The sequence below is a fragment of the Bos grunniens genome, chromosome 6 (genome assembly GCF_055505025.1).
Source record: "Bos grunniens cultivar Pamir isolate PY7600 chromosome 6, Bosgru_T2T1.0, whole genome shotgun sequence".
In the NCBI taxonomy this organism is placed as follows: domain Eukaryota; kingdom Metazoa; phylum Chordata; class Mammalia; order Artiodactyla; family Bovidae; genus Bos; species Bos grunniens.
Window position 1 is genome coordinate 25615071 of NC_141170.1, and position 20070 is coordinate 25635140.

General features: G+C 44.1%; 1 long non-coding RNA gene across 3 annotated transcripts in view; it reads right to left on the reverse strand.

The window, feature by feature from the left end:
- LOC147370423 (uncharacterized) overlaps nt 1–20070 on the reverse strand; it is an 84089-nt gene that overhangs the window by 44768 nt on the left and 19251 nt on the right. Inside the window, exon 1 of one of the 3 annotated variants that reach the window (XR_015165265.1) lies at nt 16493–16774. The exons of 1 other annotated variant lie outside the window; for it this stretch is intronic. This is a non-coding gene — a long non-coding RNA (uncharacterized LOC147370423). Of the gene's footprint in view, nt 1–16492; nt 16780–20070 lie in introns of those variants that run through there. One more of the 3 variants, XR_015165263.1, reaches the window with a different exon arrangement.

The following is a 20070-nucleotide window of genomic DNA, read 5'->3' on the forward strand; positions in this document are numbered from 1 at the left end:
CCAAGGCACTCTCCACCGTTTCTCCCTTCTTTCCTTCATAAAGTCATACCTGCATTGTTCTAACATCTCTACTAGAGTCCTCCAACTCCTTCTCCTCAGTTTCCTTTATTCTTTTCTGAAAATTTTCCTTAATGAATCTCATTTTGACACCTGCTCCTCAGATAACAAAAACAGTATACAATTTTGGGATCTCAATGAAAGACTAAATCTGTTCAACATGTTCAGCTGTGACGACAAGTTTCTGTGTCCCTGTAGTTGTTTAGAAGGCTATTTCATTCAGAGTGAAGAAGATCATCTATCTAAGGCAGAAGAGGAGGCCAGGCACAGTTCCCAAGTTACCTTGACACTACGGCTATTAACTTTACCCCATACTGCTGTGTTATTTGAGGTATGTGGGTCCTCCTTTGTAAAAGTTATTCTCTACCCCTTCCAATCCTAATATTGTGCTATTGGCCACATTACCACTTCACATTTGCACATGACCAATTATCCTGGATTCTTCTGTTCTAGTCTGCTCATTCTATCATCTGCCATTTCTCTCTGCCATTGACCTGATCAACTCATGCCTTTCCTGGGTGCAATTATCTACTTGTGGCCATCCCCCTCAGTGTCTACATCCAGCTACAAGAAGCTAATCACTAAGTATCCAAAAAAGGGGCTAGAGGAACTCAGACTGACCAGGGAAGCCAGGACTCAGATCTACACACTCAGGTTGGAAGCTTACTGGATCCAGGCTGATGGGGCCCTAGGCAACTGTATACCTTCAATGCAAGCACAAGGACCAGTATTATTAGCCATGATGTCACTCAGTTAATCCTTCATTTTTGTTGGATGTTTCCATTTCAAGCTTTTTCCTTCCTTGAAAACTTCTGGACAGAAATACCACCAGAAGCGGTGGTAACCTCCTAACTTTTGAATCATATCCCTCATGGCACTCTTTGAAAGCATCATCTTTATCAGATCAGATCAGTTGCTCAGTCGTGTCCGACTCTTTGCGACCCCATGAATCGCAGCACGCCAGGCCTCCCTGTCCATCACCAACTCCCGGAGTTCACCCAGACTCACGTCCATCGAGTCAGTGATGCCATCCAGCCATCTCATCCTCTGTCGTCCCCTTCTCCTCCTGCCCCCAGTCCCTCCCAGCATCAGAGTCTTTTCCAATGAGTCAACTCTTCGCCTGAGGTGGCCAAAGTATTGGAGTTTCAGCTTCAGCATCATTCCTTCCAAAGAAATCCCAGGGCTGATCTCCTTCAGAATGGACTGGTTGGATTTCCTTGCAGTCCAAGGGACTCTCAAGAGTCTTCTCCAACACCACACTTCAAAAGCATCAATTCTTCGGCACTCAGCTTTCTTCACAGTCCAGCTCTCACATCAATACCTGACTACAGGAAAAACCATAGCCTTGATTAGACGAACCTTTGTTGGCAAAGTAATGTCTCTGCTTTTGAACATGCTATCTAGGTTGGTCATAACTTTTCTTCCAAGGAGTAAGCGTCTTTTAATTTAATGGCTGCAGTTACCGTCTGCAGTGATTTTGGAGCCCAGAAAAATAAAGTCTGACACTGTTTCCCCATCTATTTGCCATGAAGTGATGGGACCAGATGCCATGATCTTTGTTTTCTGAATGTTGAGCTTTAAGCCAACTTTTTCACTCTCCTCTTTCACTTTCATCAAGAGGCTTTTTAGTTCCTCTTCACTTTCTGCCATAAGGGTGGTGTCATCTGCATATCTGAGGTTATTGATATTTCTCCCAGCAATCTTGATTCCAGCTTGTGTTTCTTCCAGCCCAGCGTTTCTCATGATGTACTCTGCATAGAAGTTAAATAAGCATGGTGACAATATACAACCTTGACGTACTCCTTTCCTATTTGGAACCAGTCTGTTGTTCCATGTCCAGTTCTAACTGTTGCTTCCTGACCTGCATACAGGTTTCTCAAGAGGCAGATCAGGTGGTCTGGTATTCCCATCTCTTTCAGAATTTTCCACAGTTTATTGTGATCCACACAGTCAAAGGCTTTGGCATAGTCAATAAAGCAGAAATAGATGTTTTTCTGGAACTCTCTTGCTTTTTCCATGATCCAGAGGATGTTGGCAATTTGATCTCTGGTTCCTCTGCCTTTTCTAAAACCAGCTTGAACATCTGGAAGTTCACGGTTCACATATTGCTGAAGCCTGGCTTGGAGAATTTTGAGCATTACTTTACTAGCGTGTGAGATGAGTGCAATTGTGTGGTAGTTTGAGCAATCTTTGGCATTGCCTTTTTGGGGGATTGGAATGAAAACTGACCTTTTCCAGTCCTGTGGCCACTGCTGAGTTTTCCAAATTTGCTGGCATATTGAGTGCAGCACTTTCACAGCATCATCTTTCAGGATTTGAAATAGCTCAACTGGAATTCTATCACCTCCACCAGCTTTGTTCGTAGTGATGCTTTCTGAGGCCCACTTGACTTCACATTCCAGGATGTCTGGCTCTAGGTCAGTGATCACACCATCATGATTATCTGGGTCGTGAAGATCTTTTTTGTACAGTTCTTCTGTGTATTCTTGCCATCTCTTCTTAATATCTTCTGCTTCCATACCATTTCTGTCCTTTATTGAGCCAACCTTTATAAAAAGTGGCAAATACACTGGTCAAGACGATAATTAAAAAGGACAGTCCTTTGGCTATAGGATCATTTCCTTTTTGTTGGCCTTGGCATAGCCTTTCCAGCTCCCTCTAGGGAATCCTCTCTTCTCTTCTCCTCCCCACCCCATTTAGAACTACTAATACATAGTCTGAAAGTTTTTTGTATTATGCTACTGCCTAACTACCCAAATATATTAATAAGCAAGTTGGCTTTGACATTGCAAGTGATGAAAAATTGGCTTATTCTGATACCCACATCTCAGGGATATTCTACTGGACTCTAACTGTTGGGATATTTTTGGTAGCTAGTGCCAGAAAACCCAAACTAATTATCTTAAGATAGGAATACATTGGCATGAATTGAAAAGTCTAAATTTAGAGTTGTCTCCACATATGACTGGTTCAAGTGGCTCCAACTTCTGGGAGGTTTGAATTTCCTCCTTGATGATAACAAGTATTCTACCTTGTTATCATTGATGTATTTTTTCCAAATGCTCCTCTTGAAAGTGAGTTGTTCATCGTCAGCAGTATTTCCTTGGGTTTATAACTAGTGAATAGATAGCATACCCATTTCTGAACTAGTCACTATAATCATGGGTATATGGGTAGGAAAATGGAATAAGCTGAAGACAGACCTATGCCTGAGAATGACTAAGGTTAGAGGGAAACTGGGGAAATCATTTCCTAAAAGAAAATCACGGGTATGCATGTCTGAAAAGGTGGAAATAGATGTTGAGGAAGGATCTGACAAGTTTCCTTTAAGACTCAAATCCAGAATAGGATAACTAGCCCTCCAAGGTCATGACTCCTTTTTCTTGAGTTCTTACTCTGAGAATTCCAGGTCTGACATTAGTTATTATTCCTTAAGAACTGTCCAGTTTACCTCCCTGATTAAGGGCAAGGGAACAACAACAACAAAATGCTAGCTAGCCATTTGGTGTTCATATGCCTACTCAGAAACATGATGTCCAGCTTTATGAACTATTTCTGAAATGATTTGGGATGAAGCTATTATACTGAAGACAACTTCCTAGACAGCTAAGGAAATTGTGAGTATTAATGTATTCCAATAGTTACTGGAGGTGCTCTCCTACTTGACACCAACCCTGCTAAATGACCACCAACTGATTCTGCAGTAATACCTCCAGGGCAAAACAGCAATTGTATCATATGTTTAGTAAGTTTCCATTTGGCAAGATTCTAAAGACTTGTGAGTTGAAATCTATGACACATTGAACTCAGGCATATAGGCCATTAGTAACGTTTGTCAAGTCCAAGTGCAGCGGGGACCAAGAACTGTTGAACCAGCTGATTACATTCATCCATGGAATCTAGAGATAGCAACTTCAGGATTCATACATACCCTTCCTCAGACATAAGTGGTTTTTATACCCTCTTTTGGGGACCCAAATATCGCCAGCCCATTTTCTAGGCTTCTTGCACTTCATGTCATGCTCCATTGCCTAGATTCATGTCCACACTGAAAGGGCCTCCATGGTAGAAACAGGGAACAGCTCTGGAGACCACAGAAAACTCTGGAGACCGCTCAGATCTCCTACAATGGGCAGGGTAATTGATGGGTCCAGTCCATGCCCTGTGGTAGGGAAACTAAGGCAAGCCCATCTCTACAAGACACAGGACCCCAGTCTCAGGCAACTTTGAAAGATTCCCTATCAGCCTACCCAAACCTGTTGTACAACTTTATTAAGTCTGAGGCTTTATCTCCACCTAGCTTCCCTCCTTCCTTGCATGATGAGAGCTCTACTGCCTTCTGAGGCTCCTTTCTTCCTTCATAGGAGTTTCCTTCACTGAGGTTTTGCCCATCCATTTTCTCCTAGGATTTTACTTCTAGGATATCTCCAGTTTTCCCCTAACCTTAGCTCAAGACCCTAGAAACAAGTCCCTTATACATCCCTCAAACCTACAGCTTTAGGTACCTGGCTCTGACAGAGACTGTGGTCCTAAATTCTCACTAAGTCTCTGACTTATACCAAATACAACCCATGCTGACCTATTCCAGTAGCTCACATCTGGAGATAAAGAAATACATAGATGATGGGGGTGATTCTAAAGCATTGAGAAGATGAGATCAAAGTTATGGAGAGGCCAACAAATGCATTTCATGTTCTGCTCTAGTGTCTGTGGATCCATGTCCATACCAAGAGTCCTAGTAGTAGAAATAAATGTGTGGACTACATTCAAGGGCTGGTAAGTGGAAACAGCTCAGGCACAAGTGAAGAGAACCATAACACAGATCCTGCTCATAGCCAAGGACAACTCCAGCCCCTCACTCCCTGTGTTAGTACCAGGGAATCTCTGTACTTGGTCAAGGCAGAGCCTAGAGTTGCACAAAGGCCTTGGGCCCTGTTGTCCACTAGGGAAGAACTTCTCCCTGACCACTAGGCAATCAAAAACCTGCACCACCATGCTGTGATACAAAGTGCTCTAACATGCTTCATCTCACCAGTACTGCCACAAATTTTACACGCAGTGTGGACACGCCTTCAAAGCAGAGCTCCCCAGATCTAGTCTTCTCAGGTCCCCAAACAGAGAGAACAGGAACATTTAGTCCTAGAGAACATTTAGTCCTCATAAGAGACAGTGTTCTGCCCAGATTAGCTTCTGACTTTTAAAATCGGATGTTTTAATAGACAGCATTTTTCATTCTTACATTCCTTCTATACCAAGGTTTAACTTCTTCAGTGGATGCAGATCTGACTGTTTTGGTTGTAAAGGGCAACCAGGTGGTATTCGAAATGGTAGAAGAGATTCCGCTTCCCACTTCTAAAGATATTTGCTTGGTCATCACAACTCTATCCTAACAAGTTGGAGATCAAAACAAACAAAAGAACACCTTGTTCTTCTGGGATTCACATGAGAAGGGAAGACAGAGAAAACTGCAGCCCCCTAGACTGAGGAGACAACAGGTAATCAGGGAATCCTAGGTTGTAAGAGGAGAGTTAAGGGGAAACCACAGTGGGGAGGATAATCTACACTGGTGTTGACAGTTTCTGGAAGTTTAATGCACCCAGTCTGAGAGTTAAAAACAGGGGGACCTAGCTGTAGGAAGCCCTGCAGTATCATGAGGTTTACTACCCAGAGATCAACGCGGTCCCCACAGTTAGGAACTAAGACACGCCCCTTCCTGTTTCTGGCAGGGGGAGAGGCAGAAGATTCATTTAAAACATGCCAGAGCACACTGTTCTTAACAAGGCCTGCCCTCATGGAAACAAGTACATCAGAGCCTTACTTACTGACCCAAAAGGAAAATACCCAACTCCAACCCACTCAAGCCATCATGTCCCACCTACAGGGGAGAAAAACCACTGACACACTTGTGAAGAGCATAGTCCCAAGACACGGATTTATCAAAACCCTGATACCTAGTCATGTGACTCTGAACCACTTCTCCTCACCTCACTACCACATTACCAAAGTCGTACGGTAATTCCTTTAATCTGGCATATCAGTCTATCACTGCAAGGCATACAAAAGTTAAATCAGAAGAAAAAGCACAAATTTTTACATGGTCTCCCATTTTATTCCCCCGCTTGGTATGACTTCAACCACTTAGACAAAACCATCATGACACCTACCCTCAGTTGGAAAAAAAAAAAAATCTCAAGAAAACTTACTCATAATGGCAACGCATGGGAGTAGTGCATTTCAAAGTAGAACAAAATCCTCTGGGCGCTTCAGCAACAAAGCCAAGTCACTTCACTTCAACAGGAACACTAAGCCAGAAGATAGTACAGAAATTTAAAGAAAGTATTACCCAAAGGTTTTGTAGAACAAAGAACTGACTTCCACAAATAAGTCCACAAACTATCATTAACATGCAAGGCTTAGGGACTTCCCTGGCAGTCCGGTGACTAAGACAGGGTGCTTTCACCACACAGGGTGTGGGATTGATCTTTGGTCAGGGAACTAAGATCCCCTAGGCTGCTTGGTATGGCCAAAAAAAACACAAGGTTTAGAATGCTGCTTTAACAAGCCTTCCTTAGACTCCTCAGAACAGAAGCGACAGGTGAGAGGCCAGTATTGAGACTCTGGTCCCCTCCAGGGAGCAGTGCCAGGATGGGCACTGAACAACAGGAAGTGCTTCCATATTGGCCTGTTGTCTCCCTCTCTCCCATGATGACCTGCCTCAGCTTCCACTTTCTAGTGTCAGTGGCCCTGACACGAGATTCTCTGGAAAATTCTCAGCCTGCAACTGATTGAAATTTCAGAGCATTCAAGAAGATGGTGAATTAGTTCTCTTCAGACCAGAGCAAGGGACTTCAGGAGTTTACCTGGAAAGCATTGCTTATGATTAAACCTAAAGGCAAGCCTCTGCACCATGAGGGGTCAGGTTTCTAAGACAGGCATGTAGGAAGGCATTGTGTGAAGGAGCAGAGGCAAGGAATCTTACCTCCCACTTATTAGTCTTTTTTCTCCTCTAACCACGGGCTTATAAGGGAACCATGTTAAGGCCACACCTCTCTAAGTTCCTGTCTATCATTTCTCTGTATCCCCTCAGCTCTGCTTTTTATGTGACTTCCAAGGCCAGCGCCCATGTTTCTTCCTGAACACTGGCCTTAGATTATTGCACCTGCCTGGCCTATACACCCTAAGATCCAGCTCTCCCTGAGGATTTACACTTTCCAGTCTCCAAATAAAGGGCATATAAACTAATCACTGTCAGAAATATGACTTTGAAGGTCCAACTCACAACTGATGTAGCTTGTAGTCTAGCGCTCCCCCGTGGGATCCAGGTGGATAACACAGAGAACAGGATTTTGCCTGAGATCAGCTGTCCTTGGCTTACATTCCAACCCCTACCTTGCCTCCTGTTCCTTCGATGATTTCTCCTGGGAATACTTCCATAATTACTTCTGTGCAAATCTTTCAAGATCTTTTTCTGAGGAGTCCAAACTAAATGACATTTCATCTCATTTAAAATTCATAACACTCATGGCACTTCTAGTTTGGGAGCTCTACTTCTTTATTTAGTCATTTAGAGAATGAACAGACTAGGAGTTTCCCTTTCTAGCTTCGGGCTTCAGAGAAATGCTTTCAGAAGCTGTCAACACTCAGCCCATACCTCCCTTCCATACCTCATCCCAAATTCAGGCCTAACAGTGCCTGATGATTTGACTGCCAGCAGCCAGGACTTGTGTCTTTGTTGTGAGGGGATGGGAGAGATGGGTTGTCTAAAGACAACCCAAGGGCCTGGGGATTTCTGTCACCCTGGTGACAAGCTTTAGTTCAAAAGGTACAAGTGAGACAGTATCAATACTTTGTTCTTTCCCTTGATTGGAATAACTGAGGTATGACCAGTACTGTCTCCAGAGGTCCTCTGCTATATGCCTGTTTGCCATCTATGGGACTCTGCTTGATATCACAGCACGTTTTCCCTCCTCTTGCCCATCCTACTTCACCACTTTATGGGGTTTTGCCTCATTATGTGTCCTGAACCTTCATGAATTCTCCCTCTAGGGTCTGCTTCTAGAAAACCCAAACTAACGCACACTCCTAACTTTGGTCAGTACTTTCTCTAAGTTTTACACACACAGCACCTGCCTCTCACAAGCTTCCACATATTCCACAGCAGTTCCATCTAAGCAGATGGTGCTGCCAACCACCTGGTCCCTTTGCATCTCAGCACCCTCTATGGGCTTCTGTTTTGTGCACAATGATGTTGCAGTAGAAAGCATGAGCCATTTTCTTTGATACCTGGCAGAAGAAAGTTGTGAATATATTGAGAACTGAAAATGTGTTGAAGTTGCTAAGTGAGTCCATCAGCTGCACCCTCTTCCCAGAATGAATGAGGTCACATCACATTTAAATGGACAAACATCTGAACCTAACACTGCCAGATCTATGAAGGCTGGGGTCTGAAAACAGTGAATATGACCAGCTCTATGATTACCTGGCATATCACTTCCTGGTACTTCCTTTGACTCTGTGGATAACAACAAACTGGAAAATTCTTAAAGATATGGGAATACCAGACCACCTTACTTGTCTTCTGAGAAACCTGTATGCGGGTCAAGAAGCAACAGTTAGAACCGTACGTGGGACAACTGACTGGTTCCAAATTGGGAAAGGAGTATGACAAGACTGTTTATTGTCACCCTGCTTATTTAACTTATATGCAGAGTACATCTTTCAAAATGCTAATCTGGATGAATCACCAGCTGGAATCAAGATTGCTGGGATAAATAAACAACCTCAGATATGCAGATACTACTACTCTAACAGCAGAAAGCAAAGAGAAATTAAAGAGCCTCTTGATGAAGGTGAAAGAAGAGAGTGAAAAATCTGGCTTAAAACTCAATTTTCAAAAAAAAAAAACTAAGATCATGGCATCCAGTCCCATCACTTCGTGGCAAATAGATGGGAAAAAGGTGGAAGCAGTAACAGATTTCCTCTTCTTGGGCTCTAAATCACTGCAGATGGTGACTGCAGCCATGAAATTAGAAGATACTTGCTTCTCGGCAAGAAAGCTATGCAAAACTAAGCATTTTAGAAAGCAAAGACATCACTTTACCAACAAAGGTCCATATAGTCTTTCCAGTAGTCATGTATGGATGTGACCATATGTGGACGATAAAGAAGGCAGACTACCAAAGAACTGATGTTTTCAAACTGTGGTGCTGAAGACTCTTGAGACTCTTTTGGACATCAAGGAAATCATACCAGTCAATCCTAAAGAAACTCAACCCTGAATATTCATTGGAAGGACTGATGTTGAAGCTACAATACTTGGGCCACTCGATGCAAACAGCCGACTCACTGGAAAAGACCCTGATGCTGGGAAAGATTGAAGGCAGAAGAAGAAGGTGACAGAGGATGAGATGGTTGGATGGCATCACTGACTCGATGGACATGAGTTTGAGCAAACTCCGGGAGTTGGTGATGGACAGGGGAGCTTGTCATGCTACAGTCCATGAAGTCACAAAGAATCAGACATGACTTGGCGATTAAACAACAAATGGCCAAAATTAGTGCTATGCTTAGGGATCAAGCAAAAGTGTTGGTGGCCTTTATATCTCAGTTCGCTTCTACCCTCTGGCCCATGAATAAACTAAATCAATACTGGAGAATGACTAGACAACTTCAACAAGTTCAGTTAAGTATTAGTCCTGGCTCCCAAATGGTAAGGTTTCCAGCAGTGCATTTGGCCTATTTCATATGAAGGGGCTGAGGTGAGAATGTACATAACACATGGGCAATAGCCTACCAGCCTGGTTACCAGTTTAGAAGGAAAACTGAAGGATCAGAGACAAGCAGGTATTGGTAGAGGAATATGGATTCATGTGGGAGAGAGCATGCAGAATGAAGATACTTTTATCTCATGTTAATAACACCAGAAAAGTTCCACAGGTCCTAAATAGCCAAAAATGTACAGTAGCTACTACCTAACATTGGCCAGCCTTTGAGTTGAACCACATGCTTGAATTAAGTGGTCACAGTAGCAGAGACACACTCTGAATATGTTTACACACTTCTCTTACTAGAGCCAGGCTCGCTACTGCCTATGGTCGTCCAACCTGCCAGCAATAGACATCAATACTGAAACCCTAGATTGTCAGCATTCCTTAATCCCTTGAGTACCAAAATGCCACTCTGCGGCAAGTCAACTTCATTGAGTACCTTTCAATGTAGAGAGGGCCAGAAGTTGCCTCTCACAGTAATAAACATCTGTTCCAGGCAAGAGGTTGCCTTTCAGCCAGGAAGGCTCCATCAGCACCCCATCTTGGTGTTTATGGAATCAAAGAACTGCACATGTCACAGCTAACAACCAGAGGACCCAATTCAAAGCAAAGACAGCATGGGATAGTTCCTGAGATCCACTGGTCACTTCACATATTGAACCATTTAGAGGCTGCTGGCCTCAGTGTTAATACATCCTACTGGAATAAAGCACAAAAAGCAAAGTCTACCACCTCGAAAGCACATCTCTGCATAGATGTGGTGCTATAGATGTGACATAGATGTGTGTGCTTCCTCCAGGAAGCAGTGCAGACACTAAATCAGAGGCCTAGATGGTGCTTTGTCTCCAAGAAGACAACTAAGTGGGTCCTAGAACCAGGGAGTACCTGACCTACCATCACTCCCAGTGACCCACAGAGGGACTTCAATTCTCATCCCTCCAACTCCTAGAACTGCAGGGTTATAGATCACTGATCACAAAAGGTATGTAGTCTTACCAAGAGACCCAGGATGGGATTCATTGAAATACAAGCTATAACCTGCAATCTGAGTACTTTTGTTCCCAGGAGCCAGCCTACAAAGAGTCACCATTTTGGCAACAAGAGCCATCAACTTTGATCATAAGGATGTAAGGCTGCTATTACAGTGATGACAAAGAATAATGTCTATTTAACTTAGGTGATCTAACTGGACATTTCTCTGTATACCCTAGGCCCAGTTGTAACCAAGTAGGTAATTATGGAAACCCTGGCCTGAAAAGAGAATGGTTTCTATTACAACAGATCCTCCAGGCATGAGGGATTCAGTCTTTACCACCATGACCTGTAGGGGTGATAACAGAGGGGGAGGAATGAGAATGGCCAGTGGAGGAGGAGGTAAGTATCAGTTACCCTAGAGAGTAGTTCCAACAATAAAGCTGTTATGCTGTGATGAGTTCTGCCCGCTCATCACCCCACCTGTCACACTCCTCTCAGGAAGAGGGGCCCACACACTGTGGAATTTCTTCCCAGATAAGTATGGAGAAGTGTATGTGTACAGAACAAAGGATGAACTTCTACAGTTAAGAGAACATGCCACTCAACTCCCCCCTCAATGCAGAACCTGCTTTGAACATTGGAATCAGCTGCAATGTTTCAGGATCTGCTGTAGCAAATCAAGCCTGAGTTATTCTTTCTGGGGAGCAATTAACCAAAGACTGAACACAGGGCAGTACTGGGGCGTCACCATTTCTACCCAACCCAAGTTTCCTCTCCTGGCTATCCCTGCACCCATCTCCCTCTTAGAATGGCTGAGACTCTACTGCAGAGCCATGCTGCTGTCTCACACCTTGTCCTTCTTCTTTCTCCGGTGTTATAATGAAATGTGAAGGTGTTCTCAGCCTGCTCCTCTGTAGAAAAATAATGGTTGGCTCAGATGGCAATGGTCAGGCTCTCTCGCCCCATGTTATCTCGTTCATGCCTCACAGTAAACAATGACTTAACATGGTTATGTAACAGCTGAGACCTTCTATAGCAATGCACATACACATCATGATGTAATGGCTTGGCAAATTGCTACTTTTGGTCATGTATACCAATATAAGCACCACCTGAAACATCCCTGGCAGCTACATCAGCCACTAAAGAATAAAGCATGTCTGCAGTTTCTATGAATCCTTGTATTTCCTTTCAGCTTCCCCACTTGAACCTTGCCTACCCTGAGTTCAGCAATCAGCAAGACAGTTTGTGTAACTGACAAGATTCCCAGCAGATAGAGGAGCCTAAGGCTCCAATGATTGGATGGAGGAAGCCAGTGCCCACCACATTATATGTGGTACCCGGTGGCCCCAGTGGAAGACTGGGAGGTGGTGGATGGGTCACCAGATAGCCTTGAAAAGGCATTACATGCAGTGAGTTCCCATTTGCCAGACAAACTGGCATATATACTGCTGCTGGCACAATGGGGTGGATTTCCCTGTCTGCCCTGGAGGCTAATACGGATAGTGTCCTCCGTGATGTTGTGCAAGTGTGTGAATTACAGAGACAGGAGGAAGAACTAGAATATTGTATACATACTCTGAAGCAAGAGATGTGTGACCTGGATGAAGCCAGTGCCTCAGACAATGAGGTAATAAGGGGTGGTAACAATGAATGTTATGAGACTGTGGGTTCCTGCTTGTTTGCAAAGACAATCATGCAGCAGCAGGTGAAACATGAACAGCCTTTGACCCAGGGTGGGCAGCCCCAAGGGGCCTCCAATGTGACTGAGTACACAATATATTGACCAAGTACCCAGGATTACCCAAGTCAACTTGGGTAATAAATTTTGGCAGAAGCAAGGAGGACCCCTAGCAATTTGCCTATTGTGACTCTAGGACAGAAGAGTAGATGGTATTGTTTGTTCCAGAGATGAGATAGAACAGTTGGCATTTGTAATCACTCACCCCTCACTGAGACAAAGATTACAGAACCTTAGGCAATTCATGCAGGGGCCACCTAACCACACACATACCTTGGTGGAATGGATTACACTGCCATCTGCACTCTGTGGTCGAATGCAGGAGAACTCCCAGACACTGAGTAAGTGGCATAACTTTTCCAAGTTAACCCAAGTTGTGAGAGATCTGGGCATGAAACAGTCTATGGTTAACCTAAATACTCAAGGCCCAAATGACGAGCGTTTTACAGGCAGCATTGAGACGCCATTTTCAACAATGCCCATCCACATTTTTCAGGTCCTTACCATATTCTTATGCCCTATGTGGGCCACACCATCTACGAGGTGACCTTGATCGTTGCAAGCTTGGGAGAAGTAGAAGGATAGTGGCAGACAAAGGGCATTAGAAGTGTGAAGACCCCGAATAGGGGCCAAGCTGGTAATGGCCCCATCTGGGTCCATGCAAATGCAAATGTGGGCCTGTTTGCTGGCATCAGAGTTGACAAATAAAATTGATAAACAGCCCAATGCTATGCTCCTAGAAACAGGAACAGCAACGTACCAAAGTGGGAAGCACCCACACAAGAGACACAGGCGGTTCAGTCAGAAGATTACATGGCACCCAAGAATGTTCCTCCAGATGCCCTTTTCCACTCTGAGTAGGGCTCAGGCAAAGGTACCTGCCCAAAGAGCCAGAGCAGTGACCAGAGGCCCCACGTACAGCTTGCAAGTCACTGGTCATCGGCTAATGTACAAAGAGTAATGGCTCTCATTGACACTGTTGCCATATGCAGCCTTATTTATGGCAAGCCAGAAGAGTTTCCCAGTCCTACTGCACGAAGTGATGGCTATGGTAACCACACAGTTAAGGTAAAGGCTATGACCTGGCCTTTGGAAATTGGATGACTCCCTGTGTGGTTGTATGCTGTGTTTGTGTCCCCGATCCCAGAACGTACTGTGGGGAATAGATGTTTTACAAGGCCTAATGTTGCAAACCACTGTGGGGGAATTTTGTCTCTGCGTGTGGTGAAGGCCATTGTGAGGAAATATGCCAAGCATCCACCACAGTTACTGCTGGCACTCAGAGGGTCAGTATCATTTACAAGTGGCCCTGAAGAAATAGGTGCCATCATTGCTGAGCTGGTGAAAGTGGGCATTGTACGACCCACTTATAGTTCGCTTAACCCTGCTGTGTGACCTGTTGGGAAGCCTGATGTTTCGTGGTAAACGACTGTAGACTATAGAGAACTGAATAAGGTGGTGTCATCTATGCATGCTGCTGTGCCATTGATTCACGACCTGATGGACCTATTGACCACAGCATTGAGCACTTATCACTACATGGTAGACTTAGCTAATGTCTTTTTCTCTATAGCTAAAGCTGATGAGAGCGAAGATCCATTTGCATTCACTTGGGAGGGACACCAATGGATGGTCCAGATACTTCCCCCAAGGGTACTTGCATAGCCCAACTGTATGTCACAGGCTGGTTGCAGAAGACTTAATAAAATGGAAGCAGCCAATTTCAGTGAAACTGCTCCATTATATTGATGATGTGCTACTAACCTCTGACCCTCTTATGGATTTAGAACAGTGGGCACCAGAGCCTATAAAGCATTTGGAATCATGTGGGTGAGCTGTGAATGCCACAAAAATCCAAGGGCCTGGATTGTCCATCGAATTCTTGGGCATTGTCTGGTCAGGTATGTCATGTCTGGTCAGATGTGTCATGACCAAAGTGATTGTAGATTGGGTACACATCTACTACACATTGGTACAAATTGTATTGGCATGTTGAATCTGCACCAAGCTCCCTGTTGGAGCTGCCATGGGGCTTCCCGGGCACATTCAGACTATAACTGTGACTAATTGGACCTGAAGACAAAGCACCTTTGGGTGAGATCAGAAAATGGGTGAATAGGAGGAGACAAAACGCCTGATTATACAAGATGTGAAGAAATGTTGGAAGTCCCTCTTGACCCTCAGCCCTTCCTGCTTCTTCCACAACAGGGCAGTCTTTCCAAGAGTATTTCAGATATCTTGCCACTGTGATCCCTCCTGCCTAGACTTGGCCACAGCAAAAGTATTCTTCCAAGTACTTCATTCAGTTCAGTCGCTCAGTCGTGTCTGACTCTTTGCAACCCCTTGAATCGCAGCACACCAGGCCTCTCTGTCCATTACCATCTCCCAGAGTTCACTCAGACTTACATCCATCGAGTCAGTGATGCCATCCAGCCATCTCATCCTCTGTCGTCCCCTTCTCCTCCTGCCCCCAATCCCTCCCACCATCAGAGGCTTTTCCAGTGAGTCAACTCTTCGCATGAGGTGGCCAAAGTATTGGAGTTTCAGCTTTAGCATCATTCCTTCCAAAGAACACCCAGGGCTGATCTCCTTTAGAATGGACTGGTTGGATCTCCTTGCAGTCCAAGGGACTCTCAAGAGTCTTCTCCAACACCACAGTTCAAAAGCATCAATTCTTCGGCGCTCAGCTGTCTTCACAGTCCAACTCTCACATCCATACATGACTACTGGAAAAACCATAGCATTACTGTCCTCAATTTAACCCACCAATCTTACTTTCTCCCTTACAGCAGAAACCCAAGTCTGTAAGACCTTAGCAAGAGTGTTTCCTTGAAACAACCCCTCAGATAGACTCTTCTCTTATGGATTTATTCTGACAGGAGAGTTGAAAACTGAATATAGCATGGGCAGTTGAACTGTGAACACCATCTTCAACCCACACACTGGCACAGGAAGCTGTTCAACACCCTAAGACCTTCTGAACAGACCAGACTTGGCAATTAAGTCTGTTCTCCAAGGGGATTTGAGTCAGATCCTAGTAGGCTGACAGGTCATGACACAACAGCAATTCAGATGCCAGCTCAGAGTTTGGTGTGCCCTTTGTCTCCCTTCTGCCAGTTGGTTCTGAAACAACTGAAAACTGGACCATGAGTCAGACTACCTTGGTGACCTGAATCAGAACCAAGCTTGGGAGAAGTGGTACCCCTGAACCAGGCTGAGGGAAGCTTCTGCCATCAGCTGGAGTTGGTGAGCTTATCCCACACAAACTGGAGAGGGCACTACTCTGAAAACCAAAGCTGAAAACCAAACAGCTACATATGTCCTGTGAGTTGTTCTCCATCTCATTAACCCAGTTTCTCTTCTTCCCTTGGATCAGACAGAGGAGACACGGAGGTGAGCAACTAAGCAAGAACTCCCCCATATTTCAAAGAGAAAAGGAATTCTACTTCACAGGGACAGCAAAGCCACCCTGTGAGCCACATTTTCTCCCAGTCTCCCAACTCACATGCCCAACCCCACTGGCCAGTTCATGGGACCGCTTTAAGGTACTCTGGGTGCACATCTCAGTGGGTCCTGGGAAAGCAACGCTGACATCACTCACAGTGAAGCCACTGCAGTCAGAAGCCTGCTCACTGCAATTAGAAAGCCTGCAAACAGCAATGAAGACCCAAGGCAGCCAAAAGAACTTCCTGAAAATGGCAGAAATGAGAGGATCCATCACTAAAATTTGACAGCATTCAGCAGAAGACAAATAACAAATCTCACTTAAAGCTAAGTGACCATTACTGGCCTGTTACACCAGAAAAAAAATTGCTCTAACACTAGATCCCGAGTTAGAGCTAAGAAGCTTTTATCTGTGAAGATACTGAGGAAACAAAGCCAAGCAGGTCATCTTTCCTGCCAACGCCCCATCTCCAACCACTAGCAGTAAGCATGTTTAAGAATGACTGACCTCCAAATTTCTCTAGCACGCAGAACGTAGTATGAACTTTTCTAGCAAGTTCTCTCCATGTTCATAGAGATCTTCTCCAATCAGTAGAGCACCTTGGGCAGTGCTTCCTACCTAGTTAGCCACAGGATAGCAGGTAATGTTCCTAGGTACACTATACAGCTCTCTCATTCCTCAAGAGCACTGGGCCTTCAGCCATGAGCAGCTTCATCTCCTTTCCAATCCCCTCCAGTGGGGTGCTACAAGTGAACGGAATCAGTAGATAGATCCATTGCACCTGGAACCTGCCTTCACCCATCAAGTTTGTTTTAACTGTTGCCACAAAAAAAAGACTTGCATGTGTTCCAAGTCAGAAAAGGCCTAAATGAGATGTTTGCCTGAGTTTTTTTCTCCAGGAATTTAGAGTCAGCTGTGTCTAGTGCAAGCGGCTAAGATTGGATGGGACCGACAACCTTCCAACTGGGCATGCGCAAGTGTCCAATTCCTAAATTTTTGATGTCAGGGAACCAAAAACTCAACCCTCAGGCCATTCTAGTGGCCTCATGCAGAGGCTTGTAGCTCAATTACTCCTGCTCAGAACTACAATTACCACGCCTTTCCCCAAGCACCTCCCCCAACACTCATTAAGCTCCAAGCCTCAGATGGTCCTGCTTCTTCATTCTTTATCCCATCAATACCCTGAGCCCTTGCCTTCAGGAAGGAATGTGAGATTTGAGAAAGTGAAGGATTGTGAGAACTCTCTTTTCAGGACTTCCCTTGTGGCTCAGCTGGTAAAAAATCTGCCTGTAATGCAGGAGACCTGGGTTTGATCCCTGAGTTGGGAAGATCCCCTGGAGAAGGGGAAGGCTACCCACTCCAGTATTCTGGCCTAGAGAATTCAACGTTTTGGCTTACTGCCTGCAAATCTTGCAAGATCAACCTGGTTCGGTAAAAGGTCCATGTGGGCCTTAATGGCAAATGTTTGGAAAGTGTGGTACTAGAAATATTCTCTGGGACTCGGTTTTTTGAGTAGCATGTTATAAATATCTCCTGTGTAGGCTCTGGATTTTAGCCATTCTGTCCTCTCCCCTTTGCTATTAAAAAACCTTATCTTAGACAGCTATAGCTGTAAGACATTAAGTCCTGTCACAGGCCAAAAACTTCCTCACCTTCTGAAATGAGCAATGTTGGTCATCCTCTGCAAAGTAACCTCTATATACTAATCCTGACAACTCTAGCATCTATTTCTAACCAGACAACTGAGGCTTGGGGAGGATAACTGATCTGCCAATAAGTTACACAGGCAGAAGATGGAAAACCTGGAATTCCAGCTCAGCCCAGGGTGCCAAGTCTTTTCTCCTCACTAGGTTATGTCATCTCCCAGCACGGCTCAGACTATTCCTCTGGAAAAGCAGCATCTCAAGAATTCCTATGTAGGATGGGTTTAGGTAGTGGTAGTCTGGTCTGCAGGGAAGTGCACTCATGGCTTGAAACCAAGTGTACATAGAACCATATTAAGCAATGACCAGAGGGCGGGGTATCATGGGAGTGGGGTGGCAGGATTCTTCAAGCCAATCTTTGGCATAATCACTTAAGGAACTTTGGAGACCTGGCATCCAGAGTGTAGCCATCTCTAGGATTTAGCCACTTTGAAATCTTTCCATAGTGAAATCTCAGCAACTTCAGTTCTCCAGTTTTAAAAAGTCCATTCCATATATTTTAGTCCTCTCTCAGCCACTTCAGACTCCAAAATTATAGTTTCCATAGTAGTAAATTAAACCTTAAAGTTGACAAGAAGATAAATCAAGGGAAGAGAAGTTCAGAATGTTTTAGCTTTACTTCTGCCCCCAAATTAATGTACAGCCATTTGGTTTTTGTTAAGATCAAACATTCCATATACCTATGAGTATTAAACATTATGAAAGTGTAAGATGTCATAAAGTATACCTTACTAAAATGTTAATTTTCTTTTTTAAAAGAATCTTAAATATTCAGTCTTTAATTAACCAATGCTTAGATAAATCCGTTCTGGCATATGGAAGTCTAAATTTTTCTGTATTGTGTATTTTTTACCCAGGGCTTTTTATCAAGAGATCCATGCAGGCAAATTCAGATCTGGAATCAATTTATCCTGAAGATAACCATCACTTTAAAGGATATGTTTGTAATTGGCTAGTGATGAAGGACTGAAGATGTATTTAGTACATTTCTTGATTATTTTGGCCAAATTAAACATCCCAGGCCTGCTGTGATGGTTTTAAAATCCTCCATTCTGATCAACATGCCTATAAGAGACTAGTCTTCCTATTATGAGTTATTAAAATGTAGTTTAGTTACATTATCCCTTGTGAGTAGTGTTGCTGTCAATCCAACATAGATTCAGTAAATTAAGGAAATTCATTGGTCATGTTAGAAACTGAGCACTTGAAGTACTGATGGTCAGTACTCATTCCATATCGTTTAGTGAAGTTTTCTTCAATATTTTGATTCTGCATGGATCTCTTTAACTGGAAGATAATTTCTTTACCATGAGTGTTGGTTTCTGCCATACAACAACTTGAATCAATCATAATATATATATCCCCTGCCTCTTGAGCCTCCCTCCAACCTCTCCCGCACCCCACCCAACCTGGTCATCACAGAGCACCAGGTTGGGCTCCCTATGATATATAGCAGCTTCCCACTAGTTATCTATTTTAGACATGGTCGTGTATATATATCTTCCCTTGTAGCTCAGTCAGTAAAGAATCTGCCTGCAATGCAGGAGACCTGGGTTCAATTCCTGGGTAGGAAAGATCCCCTGGAGAAAGGCATGACAACCCACTCCAGTATTCTTGCCTGGAGAATCCCATGGACAGAGGAGCCTGGCAGGCTGTAACCTACAGGGTCGCAAGAGTTGGACATGACTTAGCGACTAAACCACCAAACCACCACAATGTATGTATGCCAGTGCTATTCTCTCAATTTGTCCCACCCTCTCCCCTTCCCCTGGGTTTTCCTGATGGCTCAGTGTAAAGAATCCATCTGCCAATGCAGGAAACACAAGTTCAATCCCTGGGTTGGGAAAGATCCCCTGGAGGAGGAAATAGCAGCCTCCTCCAGTGTTCTTGCCTGGAAAACCCCATGGAAAGAGAAGCTTGGCGGGCTACAGTCTACACTGTCACAAAGAGTTGGACACGACTGAAGATGAATGCATATGTATGTTTGTGGACTGTGCCCACAAGTCTGTTTCCTATGTCTGCATCTCCAGTCCTTCCCTGTAAATAGGTTCATCAGTATCATTTTTCTAGATTCCTTATATGTGCATTAATATTATTTCTTTTTCTGACTTACTTCACTCTGTATAACAGGCTCTAGTTTCATCCAACTCACCACAACTGACTCAAACTTGTTCCTTTTTACAGCTGAGTAATATTCCATTGTGTATACGTACCACAACTTAATCCATTCATCTGCTGATGAACATCTAGGTTGCTTCCATGTCCTGCCTATTGTGAACGGTGCTGCAATGAACATCAGGGTGCATGTCTTTGACTTTTGGTTTTCTCAGGGCATATGCCCAGTAACAGAATTGCTGGGTCATATGGTAGTTTTATTCCTAG